We start from the raw sequence: 23694 nt of genomic DNA on the forward strand, positions 1-23694 counted from the left end.
AAAATCATATCCCATTACATTCATATGACACAATTTTTAAGCCCTTCCCCAATCAAATTCTTTCTATCCCATAGGGTACTACTATGAATATTCTGGTATATGGATTATAGATTAACATCTGGAAAGGACCTTAGAGAGATAAGTGAGACCTCATCATTTTCTGCATTAGCTCGTCTGAGGTCACACAGAGCCAGATTCCTAACCCAGGATTTCAGACTCCAAATCTAATACTTTTTCTGTCACACTACACTGGAAATTTTTTTTTTCTTTTGCCTTTTTAAAAAAAAAACTTGCCTGCGACATATATGTATGATCATTGTTTTTAAGGAGGGAGAGAGAAATGACTAGTTGAATACCCTAGATTAGGGTTTCTTAACCTATGGTGTGTGCGTGTGTGTGTATGTGTGTATATGTGTATGTGTGTATGTGCATATGTGTGTATGTGTGTATGCATGCCCTGGACCCCTTGGAAAATGGCATATGTAGACTGCTCAGAATAATGCTTTTAAGTGCAGAAATATATATATATATAGTTGTTGTTCAATGATTTTTCAGTTGTGTCTGTTTCTTCATGACCCATTTGGCTTCTTCTTAGTAGAGATACTGGAGTGATTTGCCATTTCCTTCTCCAGGTCATTTTACAGATGAGGAAACTGAGGCAAACAAAGTTAAGTGACTTACCCAGAGTTACATAGCTAATAAGAGTGTGGGACCAGATTTGAACTCAGGTCTTCCTAACTCCAGGACTGGAGCTCTATTCACTGAGCCACCTAGCTGCATACACATACATACACACATTTAGGTATATATATACATACATACATATGCACACATATTATATGTTATATGTAAGATTAAAAAATTGTGTTAAATTCAATTATAAAATCATTTTTAAATTTAAATGACATTAACATATTTCCATTAAAAACCCTTATCTTAGATGGATTTTGAAGCAAAAATTAATATATTATGCTTAATAAGAAAATTCAATAAATAAGTTTTTATTAAAACCTAGAGTACCAAAAGTGGATTCAGGATACCTGATTTTAGATCCTATCTTGGAAATTTACTAGATAAGCGATCATAGGCTACATCCTTTAACTTTTCTGAGTCTTAGTTTCTTCAATTGTGAAATGAGGATAATAATACACAACCTAGATCAGATAGGGTTTATTATAAAAACATTTTGCAAACCTCAAAGGATCATGTAAATGTTTGCTATTGTTAATATTATTTTAATTACTATTTTCATGATACATATAAGAATAGGAAAGGGGATCCAGGTGTTGGATTTGTGCTGGGCTATCTAATTATATTTTCTTTTTCTTAAATTACATATATTTTTAATAAAGAAATCTGTTTTCTCTCTCTTCCACCTATAACCTTCCCTTCCACATTAAAAAAAGGAAAACAAAAATCTTGTAAGAAATATACATTAGTTAAGCAATACTTATTCCCACATTGGTCACTTCTACAAAACGTATTCCTTAGTCTGCACCCTGACTCCTATCACCTCTCTGACAAGAGATGGGGAGTATGTTTTATCACTGGTCATATGGAATTGTGGTTGGCCATTGTGATGATCAGAGTGCTTAAGTCTTTCCAAGTTCTTTGTCTTTATAGTGTTGTAGTTACTATATAAATTGCCCTCTTTGTTCTACTGATTTTATTCTGGAGCACTTCCCACAAGTATTCCCAAGTTTCTCTCAAACTCTCCCCTTCACAATTTCTTGTGATATGATTCTGTTCCATTACATCCATATATCATAATTTGTTCATCCATCATCAGATTGTAACTAAGGGTACCACTTAGTTTCTAGTTTTTGCCCCCATAAAAAGAGCTGCTATAAATATTTTTGTGAACAAGGGTCCCTTCCCCCTTCCTTGTGGTATCGATCTAGCGATGGCACCACTTAAAGAGGATGCCCAGTTTAATAACTTTGGAGGCACACTTACAAATTTCTTTTGAGAAACCAGTTCATAGCCCCACTAACAGTGCACTAATGAGTCCATTTTCCCACAACTCTTCCAACATTTGTCATTGTCATTTTTTAAAAATCAACTTTGCCAATCCAGTAGGAGTGAGGTAGAACCTCAGAGTAGTTTTAATTTAAATTTCTCTAATTATTTTTTTTGCTTTTTTTCTTGGAGGGCAATTGGTGTTAAGTGACTTGCCCAAAGTCACATGGCTAGTAAAGTGTCTGAGGCCAGATTAACTTCTCTAATTATTAGAGATTTGGAACATTTTTTCACATGGCTATTGATAGCTTGAATTTTTTTCTCTAAAAACTGCCTACTCATATAGCCTTTGACCATTTATCAATTAGGGAATGATTCTTGTTCAGATAGACTCAAGTCAATTTCTTAAATATGTTAGAAATAAAATCTTTATCAGTGAAAGAAACTGCTAGGATTTTTTTCCCAGGCATCTGTTTCTTTTCTAATTTTAGCTGCGTTGGTTTTGTTTTTGCAAAATTTTTTAATTTTATGTAATCAAAGTTATCTATTTTACCTTCTGTCATCCTCCCTACCTTTTGTTTGATTGTGAACTCTTCCATAATTTCTTTATGATGTCACCATTTATGTCTAAGTCATGTATCCAATTGGGACTTTTCTTGCCAAATGCATGAAATGTTGGTTTGTTTCTAGTTTCTGCCCAACTGCCTTCTAGTTTTTGTGAAGTTTTTGGTGGAGAGTGAGTTCTTATGACAGTAGCTGGGGTCTTTGGGTTTATCAGACACTATGCTACTTATGCTCATTTGTTTCTGTATAACTTTTACCTAATCTATTCCACTGATCAGCCTGTCTATTTCTTAACCAGTACTATTTCATTTTTATAGTTATTGCTTTGTAATATGGTTTGAGATCTGGGACTATTAAATCCCCTTCCTTCCCACTTTTTAAAAATCGATTTCTCTTATGGCTTTTGACCGTTTCTTCCTCCAGATTAATTTCATTATTATTATTTTTCTGGTTCTATAAGGCAATCTTTTGGTAGTTTGATTATTATAGTACTAAGAAAATTAATTTAAATAATATTATCATTTAAATTATATTGGTTCAGCCTACCCAGAATAGTTGATATTTTTCTAATTATTTAGGTCTGTCCTTATTCATGTAAAGAATATTCTATAGTTTTATTCACACACTTCCTGTGTGTTTATTGATATGTAAATTCCCTTCTGTAGTTATTTTAAATGGGCATTGTCTTTCTATATTTTCCTTTTGGGTTTCATTGATAATATGTAGAAATGCTAATAATTTAGATATATTTCTGTTATATGCTGTGAGAACCAGGAAAATAAAATTGATTCTACTTATTGATTTCATCCAGTTATCACTGCAAACATATTTGTAACTGTCCAAGTAATGTTTCATTTGTCTCAGAATTAAGTTTGGAAATTCAGCTCTCCTGTAAATCTCTCATCGTCTCTGAGTTCAATTTAGAAGTTCAGTTCTCCTGCTAACCACTGTTCTATTCTTGCTTTGAAGAAATTTGTACCCTTGAAGGATACAGCTGGATGCCTCAGACAATGAACATTTCGTAGCCACAGGATGGAAGGAAGAGTTGTCGCTAGCCTCTCATTCCCAATTTCCAGCCAATCATTGTTCTTCATGTTTATTATGCTCCAAGCTTTACAACCAATCATACTGTTTTCTCTATCTACGACTCTACCTTCTCTTCTAGATGTCCCTCCTTTTGTCCATAAAAGAAAGCTGTCCCATTGATTCAGGAGCTTAGCTTTTCTGAGGGGACTGGGACCCTGTTTATTAGCAAATTTTCTCTTTGTTAATACATTAATAGTTCTCGGAACGTTGTGCCTCGGTTTACCTTTATTTTGATCCTAACAGCTAGGATCTGTTGAAGTTATTGTTTCAATTCATTTTTAGTTCTCTAGGGTTCTCTAAGCATGTCATAATATCATCTGCAAAAGTGATCACGTTCTCCCTCTGTTCCAATGCTTATTACCTCAGTTTCTTTTTGTTTCCTTCTTTTATTCTTTCTTTTCCTACCATCTAGCACTATATTAAGCAATAGTTGTGATAATGAACATCCTTGCTTTTCCCTGATGTCATTGGAAAGACCTCTATTCTATCCCAATTGCATGTCATTCTGGCTCTTTTTTTTTTTTTTGGAGAGGGGGAAGGCAAGGCAATTGGGATTAAGTGACTTGCCCAAGGTCACACAGCTAGTAAGTGTGTCACGTGTCTGAGGCTGGATTTGAACTCAGGTCCTCCTGACTTCATGGCTAGTGCCCTAGTCACTGTGCCACTCAGCTGCCTTTGGCTTTTTCTTTTAGAGAGAGATTATTTATCATATTGAGAAAATATTCATTCATTCCTATATTATCCAGTCTTGTTTTAAAAGGAATGGATTTGTATCTTGTCATGGGTCTATCTCATTTATTTTTGTTGCCAAAATTGGGACATAGGAAGAAAAAGTTGTGGTAATTCTGATATACTGAGAATTTTGGAAAGAAATAAAACATGTTTTCAAGGACAATAAGGAACACATCCCAGAACTTTGCATCTGACAAAGCTCTTTTGTTCACATGGCTTCACTTAAAGCTCACCTTGACTTTCTCACTAGATTCTAGTGATATACACCAGATAGAGAGATTTGGGCCATTATTTGGGGGCAGTGTCCCAGAAATGAGATCTAAGTAATTTAATCTTCATATTCAATTCCACATTTTTTGTCTGCCAGATGAGAACAACTGTTCCAGGTGTTAGGGATTCAGAGACAAAAAAGGAAGTCCCTGTCCCTCTGGAGCTTGCAGTTTATTAAGGAGACAGAATATGTTTGCAATCAAGTTAATACAAATCGTGTGTAAAATAATACAAAGTAATTTCAGGTGGGAGAGAGCATTAATAACTGTGGGGATCAGGGAAGTTTTTGTGTTGGGAGTGGTTCCTGAGTTATTATGTTGAAGGAAGTTAAAGATTCTATGAAGCAGAGATGAGAGGGGAATGAAGAGAAGATGTATGTGGGATGTGGGATTTATGAAATGGACTGGAATGTATGGAGAACAGGCTAGAATCAATCAGCAAAGCACATTCTAGGAAATCAGATTGGGAAGGGAGGGAGGGAGTGGATTAGGTATGGATTTAATCACCTGATAAGGAATATGTATTTTATCCTTGAAACCATTGAAACCCATCCAAGGTTTTGGAGTAGGAAGGTAACATGATGAGATTTATGTTTTAGGAATATCAGGAGAAGATGGATTGGAGAGAAAATAGACTGGAAACTGGAAAACCATTTGTGGGGTTTTAATATTGTAGAAATTTAGTAGGGAGGTAGTTAGGGACATGGAGATGGAATAGAGGCTGAGTAAGTGGAGAAAAGAGAGGAGAGAAATATATGGGGGAGAGGAGAAATCAAATAAATCTCTAGATTTTTAGGACAAAGCTTAAAACTCATAAGAGTCATCTTAAAGTCATCTTCCTGAGGTCAGATCCGGCCTCAGACATTTCCTAGCTGTTTTACCCTGGGCATGTTACTTGACCCTGTTTGCCTCAGTTTCCTCATCTGTAAAATGAGCTAGAGAAGGAAATGGTAAACCACTCCAGCATCTTTGCCAAGAAAACCCCAAATGAGGTCATGGAAGAGTACCGTAGTACATAGCTGAAAATAATTACGCAACAATAACAACAAAATACACAAACACATTTAACAAGAATGTATGCACTTCATGATAAAGATATCCCCCATTTTCAATAAGCATATTGTATTTTGAGTTTATAGAATTTGCAATGGGTCATTGACTCAATTTAGAAAAGCAGAAAACTTTGGTGACATAAAGCTTTTAGAAGTGGAGGAAATTTTGTGTTAGTTAGGGGGCCATCTCCTGGTGAACTGTGATATAGCAACACCCTTTTATTAGAGATAATAACCCAGAGAAAAGGATTCCAAAAATATGGGACCAGAGGACCTCTAACATGGGAACGGTTAATTAACACTGGCAGATGGTTAAAACTGGAGGCAAGAAATGGTGGCAAATAGGAAATCCCAGGGTCAGATAGTGGTTCAGGGTGTTCCTGGTAATGTAACACCAAGCTTTCAATTCATTCTGTTGAAGGGACTTATTGTAGGCAAGTCTCCTATTGGCAGAAAAATGGGAAAGTCCCTGTGCAGTTTACTTTATAACCACCGATGTCTAAAGGCATTTTTAATTTTCTCTGCAGATATAGATCACAGCACCTACAAACTTATTTATCTTGTGTGACTTTTTTCCCCTATATTTTGCCATAAATTCTCCTATGACCTTTAACTTAAACCTCAAAGTTTTCCTTTTCTCTTCTTTTCTCTCTTATTGTCCTTTTCCTTGTTAGTTTTCCTGTAGCTTATTCCTTTAGAGGGGTGCTGAGAAGTTAAGTGAGCTGCCCAAGGTCACACAGATAATATGTTTCGGAGGCAAGATGGACTATTTACTGTACTCCACGACCTCCCTTTAAATATTTCAGGGATGATGTGATAATGTTTAGGCTGTCTGTGGTTGTTCATTGTCATTGCATCTTTAGTCCACCACCTATGATGCCTCCCCCACTCACAATCGTCCCCCACCACCATAGATCAGTGAGAGCCATCAGAGCTCCCACCTCCTTTAGTCTTCTGGCATGTGATTGATCCCAGCCTAGTGAATGAAGTCACTAGGAGCACCCAATGCCCTCACCATCTCTTCACACCTTCGGAGTGTTGACTTTCTATTTGCCAGTTTTGTTCTATCCTTCCTTGAAGAGAAAACAGGACACTTATGCCATCTTCCTGTTCTTCATATTGTCACCTCTATGGGTCTGGCCCTTCCTTGATAATCTTTTTGCCTCAAACATAGCTGAAAATGGAGTTTTTCTGGTTACACCCTTAGGTCATTCATAGTATTTGTACAGAATCCCATGACTTTTTTGTATTTATTTCCTGTTAATTTGTTCTTCCTTCCATCTTCTCATTGTTGGAGTGTGTGTGTGTGTGTGTGTGTGTGTGAGAGAGAGAGATAAATAGAGAGAGAGAGAGAGAGAGAGAGAGAGAGAGAGAGAGAGAGAGAGGAGAGAAGGAATCCAGGATAACTCATAGACTATGAACCTGAGAGACTGAGAGGATGGTGTTGGCCTCCATGCTAACAGGGAAACAATAGGGTAGCTAGATGATTCCCCTACTCCTTTCTCTAAACTCTGTAATCTGCTCCCCCAACATCCATGATATTTGTTTAAAAATGCCCCCTTTTCTTTTTTCTATCAAGAACTCTTGGAATGATCATTTCATCCCATAATTCCCATCATTTCTCTTTCATCAATTCTTTGTGGATTGGAATAAGGCTCAAAATTTCAGTTATCCTTATTCTTGATCCTTTTTTAATTGGGAAATTATCATTAAAGCAAGTCAAAAATGTATTAGCTTCTTTGCTTTTGACAGAGGCAGGGAACTCCAGCAGGTGCCCAAATTATTGAAGTTCCCCATAGCTACTCTGTCATGCTGTGTGACAGGTTTGGGATCTGTTTCCTGAACTACTTTTTCTGTTTCCTCCTTCTGTCCATGCAGTCTGTAGAATATATATGCTGGACAATATTATCTCTATACTGTTAATTCTTCCTGATTGTTTTACACCATGCTTACTCATTATGTTTCCTGAATTTCCTCACATGAGTATATCTTCTCAGTATGCAATGCTACTTGACTTCCCTCTCCCTTCCATTTATTCTGTTCTTTTAAAATATAGTATATCCTTCTCAATCTCATTCCCCTCATGAGGTCTGGCTCTACCAAAACCTCAATGAGATTGAATTTACCTCCTTGCATTAAAATCTACAACTCCAATTAAAAAAAACACCTGTACTTTATTCTTTTATATCTGAGTCCATAGTTTTTATTACTGGCTTTCTTCTTGAATTTTGTCATTTGTAAATTACCGGTCTTTTCTCCGGAATCTCTTATTCCTATGTTTGCATGCTAGTCTCTGGGGGATTGAGCTTTGAAGATAAATGGGCAGTTTTCTCCTTTCTCCTCCAATTTCAGTTGAAAGTCTTCTTGATAAGATTTCCAATGTTCCAAGTAAATACATTTTAACTGGCCCTTGTTAGATTCACTCCATCCCTGATCAAGAACCAGTCATGCCTGTGTTTTATCTCGTGGTCAATAAATGAATCAAGAAACATTTATTAAACACTTACTGTATGACAGGCACTATGGTAGGTGTTGGGAATGCAAAGACAAAAAAACTAGTCCCTGTCCTCAGAGAGATTACACTATAATTAGTAAACGACATGTACATATATAAGGTGCTGCTGCTTTTGTATGTGAACAGTTTGCTTAAAGGAGCAGGAAAAGAGCTTTTGTGTAAAGAAAATTGGTAAAAAAAAATCAATTTGCAAAGAAACATAGAAAAGATAACTGCTGAAGAGAGACGTGGACTCTTTCTAGGAGCCGTGAGAGAAATGCCCTCAATTGAATATGCTGAGAGGACCTGTTTGAACACAGCAATCAGTGACAGAGCAACGATGGCTGCATGGCATTGTGGTAAAGATGAGTCATTGACTATAAGAAAGCTGTGATTGGAGACATTTGGAGATAAAGCGGTGGGAAGAAGATATAGGAAGGGAGAGAAGGAGCCATAGGGAGAGATAACCCAAATTAGAAATAGAAGTGCGATCTGAGAAGGGTGAGTCACCAAAAACCAGCGACAGAGAAGGCTTCCAGCTGGGAAATGACTTCCGACCAACAGGCTTCACAGCTGCACTGCTGGGAGAGCACAGATTTGAAGAAGCTGATTAGCTGGAGGACGGCTAGATCCCCTGAGAAGGCTCTTTGATGCTGGGCCTAGTGGAGGAGAGCTGAAAGCAGCTCTCTGGGCTTACTGTTCTCTAACACTAGCTATAGGCTGAGCAAGGCGAAATCTCTTAGGGTATCTGGTTACCATCTACTTCTCGCTACACTTTGAGAGAGAGAATCAGATGGGAAATACAGCTTTTGCTTCTGTTTCACTGTGAGCTGCTTATAGGAGAAGAGCTTGGCTTTGCTAGAAGCTGGAGAAAGCAGAATCCTGTTGAGAGAAGAGCTGGTTGGGCTTGTCTGTATTACTTAGAGACCCAACCCGAGCAGCATCACAGTTTCCTGACTTAAGGGAACTGTTTATCATTAAGCAGATGCCGTGTTGATATTTCTTTGGCTAAAAAGCACAACATTTCCTTGTCATCCTGTTAAGAGTGGTCGTAAGGTAAAACAGCTTGTGCTCCTCCATCAGTTTAAGAGGAAAAGAACTGCTTTGCCCAATGGCAGAGTGGTAAGGGGGTGGCTGGAAGAGACGTAGGTCCATGTGGTCCTTATTGCTCCCGGAGGATCCAAGGATATCAAAGACTGACAGTCCAGAGGGCGAGATGCCCCATTCATGTGTCTCCTGATAGGTTTCTGTAAGTGTGTGCACGTTCTTCCCCATGGATCCTGTGTATACTGGTGGGAGAATATGACTTAGTTTGTGGGGGAAGGAAGCTGGAGTGTTTTGTTTATTCTCTCTTTTACTTTCTAGTGAATAAATGTTGTCATGTTTGATGTTTAAAAGCCAATAGTGTTGTTGTGACTGATTTTGTGAAGATGGGCAGGACAGCAATGGTGGCTTAGGGATAAGGAGGCAAGCAGTAGGATTGTATATGCACACAGATACACACAGATATGCACAGATACGTGCAGATACGCACAGATACGTGCAGATACGCGCAGATATGCACAGATACGCACAGATATGCACAGATACGCACAGATATGCACAGATACACAAAGATATGTACAGATACGCTCAGATATGCACAGATACGCGCAGATACGCACAGATGCGCACAGATACACACAGATATGCACAGATACGCACAGATATGCACAGATACGCACAGATATGCACAGATACGCACAGATACACGCACACACGTCAGGCTTACCCTCAGGATCCTGATAAAAGTGCTTGAGTAAGTCATGGCTGTAGCTAAGCACCACCGGGAAAATACCCAAGACATATAAGCATTAGTGAATTAGCCCAGAAAGAAAGAATGATGTTCCAGGTGTCATATTGGGCAGCACACCCACAGGCTCTCCTACCAGGGTCAACAGGTCTGGGCTGTGGCCACCTCTTGAGTAGACACACATGTAAGTATGAAATATATGCAAAATTAATACATAGTCATATTTGTCAGAGGAAGGTGAGCACTAACAGCTTAGATGATGAGAAAAGACGTGTATAATTTTGTCAAGAATGACAAATTATACGTCATGTTCTTGATCATCTGTTCAATTTCCAGCTCTCTTTGTCTTCTGAAGCCATACCCTCCTATGTAATCAAAATGATCCATTTTACCTTCTGTGAATGTATATATCTCTTGCTTGGTCATAAATTCTTCCCTATACATTGGTCTGACAGGTAATTTTATCCATGCCCCACTAATTTGCTTCTCATATCACCCTTTATGTCTAAATTAAATACCCATTTTGAGCTTATTTTGGTATATGGTGTGAGATATTGGTCTATGCCTAGTTTCTGCCAGACTATGTTCCAGTTCCCTCTACAGTTTTTGTTGGGTGGTGTGTTCTTATCTAAGTAGCTGGGGTCTTGAAATTTGTCAAACACTATGCTGCTATGGTCATTTTTTCTGTATATGTATATATAGATACAGATATATAATTGTACACACACACATATATTTAACCTAATCTGTTCTTCTGCTTCACATCATTGTTTTCTGTGTTTGTGTTTTAACTTTCCCTGTCACTGCAGCAGCATTTTATGGTCAGTTTCTTTTCTGTTGTTTGTCATTCTTCCAGCTTGTTTCTTGACTCTGGCCTTTATGTTAATGTTAAACTCGTCTCACTTCTAGGGGTTTTGTCTGACCTGAGTTTCTGTCTTTTATGTCCTTCTACTGTTTTCATAGATAAGTCAGGGCTGGGTCTGAATTTTTGGTGCTTCCAAAGTTGTATGATCTGGGGAGAGTCTATTCACTGCCTTCATGGTCTGAGCTCTTCAAGTTCTTGACTCAGGTTTGCATCTGTTGACTTGTGTGTAGTTGAGTTTTGGTAGCCTGCTGCTGGACTCAGTCACTGATAACCACTGGAAGGTTGTATAGCTTGAGAGGGAACTATTGGATCCCTTTGGTCTTGGTCTCCAGCCCTGGGTTTTCCATTGTCAGCTTATGTGCTGGGCAAAAGGTTAGAAAGGAATCCCTGCTCTGATCCTGGGCTCAGCTAAGTTTCCAGAATTTGTTTTGTGTTCAGCTAGGGCCCCAAGTTTGGTAGCAGTCACCCCTTTCTGCCCTTGATCTGTGACTCAGAATTGGGTAATGACTGACAGAGCTGCCAGATGGTACCAACTCATGCTCTAATTCAAGGGTTCCCTAGGAACTCATTCTGTCCTGGTGCTTCCCACTCTGAGTGTTAGAATGACCCTGGCCCAGTATCTGCTGCTTTATTCACTACCTTGCTATGTTACTTGTCAGCTCCCATCCCACTGTCCACAGACCTCTTTCTGTCTTCCTAAGCTTCCTTGGGCTGGAAAAATAACTCACTGTGACTTTTTCTTAGCTTTCCCAATCAGAATTCTGTCTGGCTCTTTTTTTAGGTTGTTATGGAAATATGCTGGGAGAGTTAGGCAAAGATGTTTCTTCTCCCCCCACCATTTTGACTCTGCTTCCCCATCTTTCTTTGTAGCACAGGAAGCTGCCTTACTTTAGAAACATGTGTCCTCTAAGGGAAGAGAATCACATATGCTGTTACTTAGTTACACATGTTCACTAGTCTTTCTTCTTTCCTCTTTCTCCTCCCTCCTCCTTTTCCACCTTCCAAACCCCAACAGGTTAAGATGCTCTTGGGCCACTTTGTTTCCTCCTCACACACACACACACACACACACATACCACACACACTTTTAAGATGAGCAGTAAGAGTAACCATGGGCTGCCCAGCATCTATGAAGGGAACAGAACATCAGAGAAAGGAAATGGGTGTTGCCATAAGACTCGATGACCCTACACACTGACCCATCCCTCTTCTAGCTGGGGTTATCCCTGTGGCCAAGGGCACATGGGCACTAGACTCTTGATTAGGGACTCCCACAGTTGTTGGCCAACAGAAGAAAGCTAGTTCATGCAGACATGGAAGCCTCGGTCTTGTTAGCAGCAATTAATCAGACTGCATGTATGCCCACCTGAGCCTCAGTTTCCCCTTTCCATAAATGGGGATAATGATGCCTGTGCAAGAGGCAGCCTGGCCTAGTGGGGGCAGGGTTTGGAATCCCAAAGACCTGGGTTCGAGTGCCTCCTTTGACCCATATGGACTGTGTCACCTTGAAACAAGTCACTTCACCTTTGCTTCAGTTTCCTCATCTACAAAGTGGGAGTAATAAAAGCATCTCCCCCCCCCCCAGGGTTGTTATGAGGATCAAAGGAGAGCTGAATGTAAAGGGTTTTATAAACCTGAAAGTGTCGGGTAAATGCTGACTATTGTCATGAATGTCAGCCTGTGTCCTTTGGCCTCAGAACAGAAATTCAATGCACAGCGCCAACACAGAGACTCCAAATAGAAAACCCAAGGAGGAAAGCTGGGAGGGGAGGTGGCCAGTTGGCACCGTGTGGAAGCCACAACAGATGGCCCAGTTTGGCTGAATCTGTTCTGGTTGCTTTTCTAAGGTCTAAATTCGTACATATACTTCAGTGGAAGAAATATATTTTAATGAAAGTAAGAAAATTACTTTGTCAGGATCTTAGACATATGAAGAGAGGTCGTTACCATAGCATCATAAGCAGCAGACATTTATTAAGCACCTACTATGTGCCAGGCACTGGGGACACTGTTATTGTTCAACCATTTTTCTGTTGTGTCTGACTCTCCATGACTCCATTTGGAGTTTTCTTGGCAAAGATATAGGACTGGTTTGCCATTTCCTTCTTAAACTTATTTTGCAGGTGAGGAAACTGAGGCAGAGTTAAGTGACTTGCCCAGGGTCACACAGCTAGTAAGTGTCTGAAGCCAGATTTGAAGTCACAAAGATGAGTCTTCCCCAGCTCCAGGCCCACCGCTCTATGCAACATGGCGCCATACTGGGGACAGAAAGTCCAAAGCATGGTGCCTGCCCTCAGGGAGCTCACATTGGAATGGGGGAGACAGCTTGGAGATAAAGTGGAGATGGTGAAAGCAGTGAAACAGAGAAGGGTGTGGGGGAGGGTCAGAGGCATTATGGAAGGAGCTAGGGATGCAAAGGTGAAGAAGAAACGCTGTCTTCCAGGGTACCAAAGTTCCCAGAGATAAGGGAGTAGAGAAGATATGTAAGATGATTGTGAGAGGGTGCGGGCTTTAACCTCAGGAAGGAAGGAAGCCGGGGGTGCTAAGAGGGAGGGTGAGGGGAGGACCGAGCACCTTCCGTACCTGCGCTGGGACATGGAGGAGAAAGATGGCACCCAGAGAGGAGCTGGCTTTGGCAACTAGGTGAGGCAGATGGGAGGTGCCCACACTGTGCTGGGCTTTAAATACCAGGCTGAAGATGCAGGTTTTATCCTAGAGGAAAGGGGGGCCACTGAAGAGTTGTGAGTGGGGAGAAAGGGGAGCACAGCCAAACCTGTCCTTGAGGAAGCTTAATGTTGGTATTCATTGAGGCTGCTGGTATCTCAATGAATGGTGCCCTGGACCTAGAGGCAGGAAGACCTGAGTTCAGATCTAGGCCTGGGAAAGTGACTTACACTCTTCCAGACTCAGTTTCCTCATCTGTAAAATGAAAATAATGATAGCACCTCCCTCTCAGGGTTGTTAGGAGGACAAAATGAGATGCTTACAGAGCTTTATAAGTGTTAGCTTTGTTACTGTGCAGAAGATGCTGGAAGCAGGGGACCTGTTAGAAGGCTACCATTATAGTCCTGGGCAGAGATGATAAAGAGAGGAGCCAGGACAGAGGAGAGACGTCTAGCTGTGACAAACATTGAGCAGGTCTTGTGGGGGAGACCTGGTCTGTTATGAGGGGAGAGGGAAGGTGAGTAGAGCAAGGCCGGCTCTGACATCTCTAACCCAGATAACTAGACAGATTGTGATGCTTTTAACCAAAATCAGAAAGGCTGAAGGAGAGATGAGCTTGTAGGGGGGGAGGAAGAAGTGAGTTCTGTTGTGGACATGTTGAGTGTGAGATCTATGGGCTATTCAGGTGGAGGGGTCCTGCAGTAGAAGTGATGTGGGATTCCATTTTTTTTTTTGCTTTTTTGGGGAGGGCAATTGGGGTTAAGTGACTTGCCCAAGGTCACATGGCTAGTTTTTTTTTTTTGCGTTAACTGTCTGAGGCAGGATTTGAACTCAGGTCCTCCTGACTTCAGGGCCGGTGCTCTATTCACTGCGCCACCTAGCTTTCCCTGGGATTCCGTTTTCAGGAGAGACTTTAGACTGATTTGCGGAGATTGTGGAATCATCTGCCTAGGGAAGATCATTGAATCCATGGGAGGCAGTGTGGAGCTTTATAGAACACCCAAGCAGAGCATTGGGATCCCATCTCAGGCAACACTCGCTTGTCTAACCCTGGACAAGTTAATTGAACTTTCTGAGCCAAAAGAGGGGGCTGGGCTTGATGCCCTTCCAGCTGATGAGGTCACCTCGGGAACGAATGAAGAGAAAGAAGGGCCAGGACAAAGTTAACAAAGTTAACAGGACCCCCTGTTAGTGGGTGGGGGTGAATGGTGGTCCCACACAGGAGGCTGAGAAGGAGCAGTCACAGAGGGATGAGAACACAGTGCTAACTGGCGTTTACATCGGTTTATGGAAAGAGCCTCCCAAGCCACACAGCCAAGGGCCAAGAGGGGTCCAGGGGACGCGGTCAGTGCCAGACTCTGCCTGGAGACAGCTGCCTTCAGCTTCAGGATTCAGAGGTAGACAATGGAGAAGCCAGGTGATGACTTGGTGCACAGACTCTGGGCACAAATTTGAGCTCTATCACTTCAAGGGACCTCTGATCCCAAAATGCATGACTGTGGACAGATAGCTTCACCCCTCTGGGTGTGACTTTCCTCATCTGTGAAATGGGCCAGATGTGACCTGCAAGCTTCCCTTCAACATCCTGTAATGAGGAATTTTTCTTGCCTTGGGCAAAGTATTGGGGGAAAAGGAAGGGAAGGGGAGTGATGGGGCAAAATTCACAAGCTGACATTTTTGCTATTTTTTTTCTGAATTTTTCTATGTTTTTCTTTCAGTTAAGAAATTATTAAACAAAAATGACCGAAAGACTTTTAGAGAAGCTAACAGTCCTGGACAAATGTTCAGAGAAGATGATGGATATACGGACACTGGTTAGTATGAGGTGAAGGGTAAAATAAATTTAATGTGAATAAAAATGAACACTCTGATCTGAGGAGCTTGCCCCCTATTTGACTTATTAATGGGGCTTTTGTGTGACTGGGACTGAAATAATTTTAATTTGTAAAATCAGATTGCTTTGATTCATAGGCTATTTATAGTCACAAGTACCATGGGAAAAGTATTTACTCTGAAGTCAGAAGCTCTGAGTTCAAATCCTGCCTCTGACACATAATACTTCAGCCAAGTCATTTTTATGTCCCTGGACCTCAACTTCCTCACCTATAAAGCAAGAGGGCTAAATGAGATGGCCTCTGAGGTCACTTATATCTCTAGATTTATAATTGGGTTACAAGTAACCAGTATAACTACACATATTTTAGACCACAATAGATCACAAACGAAATTGAGCAGTATTTTATACGAGTATTAATCCCTCTATTTGCGATGTACAATGCAGTTCTGATTTGATTAGCCTGTGAAACTCCCAGTGTGAGGAATCCCCCCACCAGTACAGATCTCGACCCATCTGTGACTTAATAGACAAATCCAAGGATCTATTGAGGCTCTGAGAGGTGAGAAGTGGCTCCAAGGTTGGCCCTCCTGTCACTGTACCACCTAGCTGCCCCACAGGATGGTACCTTTGGATCCCAGAGGCATTTTGGTTCAGCCTTTTCATATGAGAAAACTGAAGCCCAGAGAAAGGATACACCTTGGCCAGGGGCACAAGGGTGGGATTTGAACCCAAGGCCTTTGACTTCTAATCCAGCACTCTTTCCTCTCTCCTCCAGTCTGGCAAGGCTGGGAGCCTTCCAGTAGAATGGACAGCCCCCGAGGGCAGTGCCCATTGGATTGTTGTCTCTATTTTCCCCAATGCCTGGCCCAGTCCTGGCATGCAATAGGTGCTTACTACATGCAGCTTAGGCTCAACAGAAGTGAAGCCTCAATTGTGCCTTCCAGTAACAAGAGATGGCAAGTCCTCTAAGGCTGGTTTTTGTTGCCCCTTCGTCACAGAAATGTCAGATGCAAAATATCAGCGTGAAGAAGAGTTTGCACATCCCTCTGACCTTCGACTTCCACACAGGCTTTGAAAAATCCTGTCCCAAAAGCCTGGCTGCCAAACTCAAAGAGTCCTCCCAAAAGGAACAGTCTTCAGCAGATGACCAAAAGACAGACAGCAAGCTAAGCAGGTATGTGGGAATCCAAATGGCCAAGCCCGCCTGGGCTTTGGGTACCTCGGACCTGCCTTGAACTTTGGGTCCCTCATGACTCGCCCCATGCTCTGGGTCCCTCACGACCCGTCCTGGGCTCTGGGTCACTCACCTACCTCCAGGACTTCTCAAGGGATCATACATTGAAAGCTGGGAGGGTCATTCTAGACCCTCAGATCCAACCCCTTCATCTTACAGGTGAACCGCTGAGTCCCAGAGAAATCAAATGCTTTGCCTGTGGTCACAAAGCTAGTGTAGGTGGTGCTTGGATCCGAGGTCTCCCTAACTCTGAAGCAGGTGCTCTACCCACCCTGCTACCATGACCCTCCTATCCCCATTTCAGATATTCCATATCCCCATGTCATAATTGAGGCTCGGAGAAGTGCCCAGAGTCAACCAGCCAGGATGTGTGGAAGGTGGGAACTGAAGCCAGGTCTCCCTGACTCCAAGCCCAGACCTTTAATCCTGGTAACATCATCCTGTACTTTCACATACGTGTGATTATACATACCAGTGATCCCAGTTTGGGTGTCATTAAACGAGCATCATATTTATAAGGTTTGAATGCACCGCCCAGCTTGCAATAAGGACTTTCCCCCAACCCAAAAATTAGACAGGAAAGAAAAAGAACGCTGAAAGAGCATCCTGTGGCCTTGATCTTCCTGCTTTTAAAGCAAGAGGTTTGAGCTAAATGCTCCCAGAGAGTCCTTGTGCTGTTAAGCCAGGGTCCTAAGGGCTTCCCCCTCTACAGGGGTGGAGGGGATCTCCACAGCAGACTTTCCTCACATAGGTGAGCCTACAGGTTCAGACCAAAATAAAAGATTTGTAGAGATACTGGTGTTAATTAAAATCAACTTTAATAAAATAGAGAAGAAATTTCATGTAAAAATGTGTTTAAAAATAATAACTAGAATGTATATGGTACTTTAAGATTTACAAGGGCAGTTAGGTGGTGCCATAGAGCAGACTGCTGACCCCAGGATCACGTAGATTCCTCTTCCCGAGTTCAAATCCAGCCTCAGACACTTACTAGCTCTGTGACCCTGGGCAAGTCACTTAACCCTGTTGGCCTCAGTTTCCTCATCCGTAAAACGATCTGGAGAAGGAAATGGTAAACCAGTCCAGAAGTCTCTGCCAAGGAAATCCCCAAATGGGGTCACAGAGAGTCTGAACTGGCTAGACAACAACGAAAAGGTTTGCAAAGTGTTTTACATGTTGTCTCATTTGATTATCATCTGCATTTTCCAGATTGAGAAAAGTAAGGCTGAGATTAGTCAAATGACTTGCCCAGAGTCACACAGCTAGTAAATATTTGAGGCAGAATTCAGATTCAGGTGTCCTAATCTGAGTTGGCATCTCCAGCTGGGCTTTCTGCGCCTGCCTTGGGACTTTGTCTGCACTCTAGCACACCTGAGAACGGACTTCTGCAGCTGGTGGCGCCTACACAGAGCCAGGGGCCTGGAGTCAGGATGGCCTGAGCTCTGAGATACCTCATGGATGTGTGACCCTGGGCAAGTCACTTCTCCTCTGCCTGCCTCAGTTTCCTCAACTGTAAAAAGGGGGTCACAATGGCATCTCCCTTGCAGAGTTGTCATGATCAGCTGAGATAATAGTTGCACAACGCTTAGCCCAGTGCCTGGCATGTCGTTGATTGACTATTGTCCTTTGTGCCCAAAGAGGACCAAAATGACATCTGTGTGTGAGGAGCTATAAGTGAGAGGGGCATGGCGCCAGGGTGGGAGGGTCCAGGCGCTCCCTGGCCAGACCATAGCAGGATTATTGCGCTCTCCTCCTGGGGTATGGGCAATGCCCTTCAGACTAGGGAGATAAGCTGGAGATAGTGAACAGGGGGATGAGAACATGGACCATTGGGAAGCCTGTTAGAGCAAGGGGGTGTGTAGCCTGAAGAGCAGACAGCAGCAGATGCCCGTCAGGGACCATTGCCTGCTTGAGGGTGGAGAAGCTTCTGCTCAGACCTGAAGCTAGGGTTCTTTTGCCTCAGGGCCCCCTTGGGCAGCGCAAAGTGAAGCCTATAGACCCTTCTCAGCCATCTTCTTAAAAGCATAAAATAAAATAGGTAAGATCACAAAGGGAACCAATTATACTGAAATACGGTTACCGATTTTTTTTAAGCTCCCAGAAATCCAGGTTAAGAACCTTGGCCCAAGAGGGTAAAACATGAAGAAATGGGTGGAATGGAAAAGGGTATTTTTAGCCATAATGGAAGCATAGGAAAAATTGAAGAATAAGAGATTTGCTGGGGGTGGGTGGGACAGTGACGCCTCACATCAGAGAGAACATAGGGTTACTCAAGCCTTATTTCTGGGGTCTCTGGCAAGGAGAGAAATCACTAATAAGGCATGCATACTCGAGATCAGTAAGGGAGTGAGTGGCCCTAAATGAATCCAAGTCAATGGCTGAGCCCAGTGTTGGCAGTCATCCCAGAGATCAGGAAAGACAGAAAACATACCAAGGTGATGGAAGGCCAGTTATTTCCTCTGTTTATGAAACAGAGAAGAGAACAGAGTCTGCAAACTAAAGGCCAGAGAGCTCAGCTCCGATTCCAGGGAAATTCTAGAATACTTCATTAAGGAGATGGTCGGTGAATGTCTAGAAAAGAGAAGGGGAGCATCCCCAGAGCCAGCCCAGTTTCACCCAGAACAGGAGGACCCTGGTACCTTTTTTGGATGGGGATACTAAGCTAGGTGATCAGGAAAATGTGGTAGCTACCAGTTGCTGGGTTTGTTTGTTTTATTTTTTAATCAAATTAAAGGCAGCTAGCTGGTCCAGTGAATTAAGTGCTGGACTTGGAATCGGGAAGATCTGAATTCTAATCCTGCCTCAGGCAAGTCATTTAGCTTTTCTGGCCTCACTTTCCCCATATGTAACATAGGGATAATAATAGCACCTACCTCATAGGATTATTGTGAGCATTTAACGAGATAATATACATACTGATGTGCCAAAAAATTTACAAAATATACTTTGTAAACCTAAAAGAACTTTATAAATGTTAGCAATTATTATGAAAGTATATGATATTCTTGTGAAGAAGCTGGGTGTTGACTAGACAATAATACAATTAAACGGCTTAGAACTGACAGAATGGTAGCACTCAAGGATGGATTGATAATGCTTCAATGTCAATGTGTCAGGGAGGGCCCCAGAAATCTGTGCTTGCTCCTCTGCTAATGAACATTTTTTAAAAACATATGATTTAGATAAAAACAAAGAAAGCATGTCCATAGGATATGCCATTGACACAGAGCTGTCATGGATAGTTTTATACACTGCTTCATAGTTGAGATTCAAAAAGAGTGCTTAGCTTTCTTCTGCTTGGCCCCAGAGGGCAGAACCATTTTCCAGTGGGTGGAAGATGCAGGTTTAGCCTTGAAAGCCTCACACACTGGAACACAATAAAACCGCCTTAATGGAGCTGTCCAAAAGTGGAACTGGCCACCTCAGGAGACTGTGGGCTCCCCCTCATAGGAGATCTTTATGTCAAGATTGAATGACCATCTGCCAGAATTGGAGTTTGGATTCTGGATCAGGTAAGGGATGGACTAGAGGGAGCCTGAGGCCCTTCCAATGTGGAGTTTCCGGGATCCTTTGAAGCTATTGAATATGTTTTTTCTTCCTCAAAATTCCTACCCTGTCCATTAATAAATGCATCTTTAATAAGTTATCTCTAATTTATTGTTTATTTTTCTTAACTTACAGTGGTTTAAACCTACAGAAACCCAAACTTCTAACATCTGGACTTTCGCCCAGAAAGTATCACTTTGGGAAGGCAAATGTAAGACCTTATTCTGTTCCGGGCAACCTGAAATATCAGCCTTCAGGTAATTCCTTATGAAATATAAAGTTTACTTGGATTCTGGAAGTCATGTAGTGTTAAGCTTCCTGTGTCTCTGAAAAGCTCTTGAGAGGTGTGGGAGTCTCTCCCCACTGAAGTACGATAAGATAAATCAAGCTAATGAGACATCCCGATGAGATTCTTTCTAATGTGCTTAACATTTTTTTTTATCAAGGATATAGATTATTATTAACAATAATAATATGAGTTGATACTTAAATAGACAAGGTTTTAAAACATTTTCTATATTATGTCTTTTGGTTTTTACAGTAGCTCCATAAGCTAAGTACTATAGATATAATAATTCCTTTTTATATTTGAGGAAACTGAGGCAGACAGAGGTTGAATGCAAGAACTAGTAAGGATCTGAGGAGAGATTTGAGTACACGGTTCTCATAACTCACAGGTTCAGCTCTATTCACTGCACCAATTCCTCTATGTGGCAGAGATCACAATCTGATCACATTTACAATTAACACAAAGCATGGAGAAATGATTGTCATACTCTAAATGACAGCCAGGATCCTACCAGATCCTGAGTCTGGGACTGGATGGACTAAGATGAAGTTTAATGAGGTAACATGGAAAGTCTTCTACTTGGACTACTCAGCCCAATTTCACAAGAGCAAGATGAGCCTATGAGTACAACAAGAAGGAAGATTTTTGCCTTTAGCTCTATTTCCAGGGCTTCCTAGCACATGCCTTGTTGACTGACTGACAGCTGTGTCTAGAGGGCAGTTACCCAGAAGATCTGGGCATTCTGATGGATTGAAAGCTCATTGTGAGTCATGAGGTGAAAAGGAAGCCAAGAGACCTGGGCTGGATTCATAGGACCAGTGTCCAGAAAGGAGGACTTGATGGTCTCCTCCACTCTTTCCTAGAGATCTAACCTAGAATATGGTTTTGGGAGCCCTGGAGAATGTCTAGAAGGGTCAACAGGATAGCGATGGGCTTCAGGACTAGACCATATAAGAATCCATTGAAGGAGCTGGGATGTTTAGCCTGGAGAAGAGAAGACTTAAGGGGATTGTTATTATTATTAGGGGGAGTGTTATTTGAGTAACATTCAAGTATTAGATCTTTGAGTATATCACACCTGGAAGAGGGTTTCGATGTTGTATGGCCAGCAAGCTCAGAATGGCGCTTGTGGGCTGTCCAAAGCCAGGTGACAGGCTAGCTTCGTCCCTCAGTTCTGTGCTCTGCTGGGGTCTGAGGCACTGTGCTATATTGCAGTTCTGGCACGTAGCTGTTGTTCAGTCATTTCTGAGACCCCATTTGGGATTTTCTTGACATAGATTCTTGGGTGGTTTGCCAATCCCTTTTCCAGCTCACTTTACAGGTGAGGAAACTGAGGCAAACAGGGTGAAGTGACTTGCCCAAGGTCACACAACTAGTAAATGTCTAAGGTTGGATTTGACTAAGGTCTTCCTGACTCCAAGCTCAGCACTCCATTCAATGCACTACCCAGCTGCCTCTGGCACATAGCAGGTACATGTAAGGAATGCTTTTTGTCTGAAATCGAGTTTTGTGTGTGTGTCATGAACTCCTTTGGCAGACTTGGTGAAGCCTATTGACTCTTTCTCATAATCATATTTTAAATGCATAAAATAGGTTTATAAAATAAACTAGTAATATTGAGTTATCAAGATGTCTATATTTTAAAGAGAATTTTTAAATTTTAAAAAGAATATTTAAAAAAATATTTTATGGAGCCCAGGTGAGTACCCCTAATAAAAGGATAGGGTGTTGGATTTGCAGTCAAGGAAATCTGAGTTCAGATCCTTCATGAGATGTCCGTGAGTGAGTAAGTGACTCCAGCTCCCTGGGCCTCATTTCCCTCATCTATAAAAAGAGATAGCTGGACTTGGTGATCTCTGATTTCCCTTCAGTCTCCAGATTGGTCATCCTATGAACCTTCTGAGTTTCTGTGCTTTCATTAGTAGTAGGGAAGGAAGAAGAAATTCAAGACAAAATCTTGAGCTTGGATGTTGTTAAAGGTATGAAGGCAGTTTAAAAATGAAGAAAAAATGAACCAAGCTGCTAATGCTTTAGGGATTGTCACCTCAATAGTGAAAACTAATGGGGAGATGTGGGGGAGATGTACTCCTTCTCAAGTGATTTCTGAACCTGTGCCAACTGAGTGTGCCCTGCCTTCAGAAAACCATTAGATAAACATCTATATTCTCATTCTAAAGTTGGGGAGTGATTCTTCACTTTCTCAAAGAAGTAGCCAGAAAATGTCTTTAAACCATGTTACCTTAAGACATTTCAAATGTGACTCCACTTTTACAAACATTTCCATTTCTATCCCTTTCAGGAATACACCTACTGTGTAAAGAGAGGGTCACTCGGTTTTATTTCATTCTCAGTGTTTTGATGAATTTGGTTGAATAGCTACTCTCTAAGTTCCAAGTATTGTCAATATTTTGAATACTACTTTTCATACATTTTCTGAATGCCATTTTTCCTTTTAATTTCCTTTGATCCACTTTAAGTATAATTTTAGTTACATTGCGGGGTGGGAGGAGATTTCTTTTCCTCAATACCTTCTGTTTTACAGCAGAAGGTGACGGAAAGTTATATTCATCTAACAGGAATGGGCTTTGATATCAAGGTTTTTTAAATTAAATTTTATGTTTATTTTTAGTTTACATCATTCATTTCCACAAGATATTGAGTTACAAATTTACTCCCCATCTTTTCCCTACCCACCACCTAAAAACAGCGATCCCACTGTATGCCCCTTCCCTCAATCTGCTTTCTCCTATATCCTCTCCTATCCCACCTCTGACTTTCCAGTAGGACAACATGGATCTCTATACCCCAGTGCCTGTATATCTTATTTCCCAGTTGCATGTAAAAAAATTATAACTTTTTTAAACATTTAATTTTAAAACTTTGAATTCCAGATTCTTTCCCTTCCTCCCTAATCACCCACACTTACTGGGAAGATAAGCAATTCAATATAAATTGTACATGTGTAGCTACACAAAACATTTCCATAGTGGATATATTGTGAAAGACTGACTATAATTCCCTCCATCCTATCCCACCCCCACTTGTTCTATTCTGTACTTTGACCCTGTCCCTTTGCAAAAGTGTGTGCTGCTAACTTCCCTCCCCCCCCCCAACCTTCCCTCCCTTCCATCATCCCCCCTTTCATCCCCTTCCCCTTCCCCTCTACTCTCCTGTAGGGCAAGATACACTACTTAGTGTGTATGTCATTCCCTCCCTAAGCCAAATTCAATGAGAGTAAAGTTGACCCATTCCCTTTTGCCTTCATGTTCTTCCCCTCCAATGTAAGTTTTCCCTTTCCTCTTCCACATGAG

General features: G+C 41.5%; 1 long non-coding RNA gene across 1 annotated transcript in view; it reads left to right on the forward strand.

The window, feature by feature from the left end:
- The window catches only part of LOC138164781 (uncharacterized), a 31312-nt gene extending 10949 nt beyond the window's left edge, over window positions 1-20363 (forward strand). Inside the window, exons 2-4 of the long non-coding RNA XR_011169175.1 lie at window positions 15196-15291; window positions 16313-16488; window positions 20230-20363. This is a non-coding gene — a long non-coding RNA (uncharacterized lncRNA). The remainder of the gene's footprint in view (window positions 1-15195; window positions 15292-16312; window positions 16489-20229) is intronic.
- Window positions 20364-23694: the final 3331 nt, after the last annotated feature.

The sequence above is a fragment of the Petaurus breviceps genome, unplaced genomic scaffold (assembly GCF_028583685.1).
Source record: "Petaurus breviceps papuanus isolate PSGF00001 unplaced genomic scaffold, PetGlider_PUasm1.0 207, whole genome shotgun sequence".
Classification (NCBI taxonomy): Eukaryota; Metazoa; Chordata; class Mammalia; order Diprotodontia; family Petauridae; genus Petaurus; species Petaurus breviceps.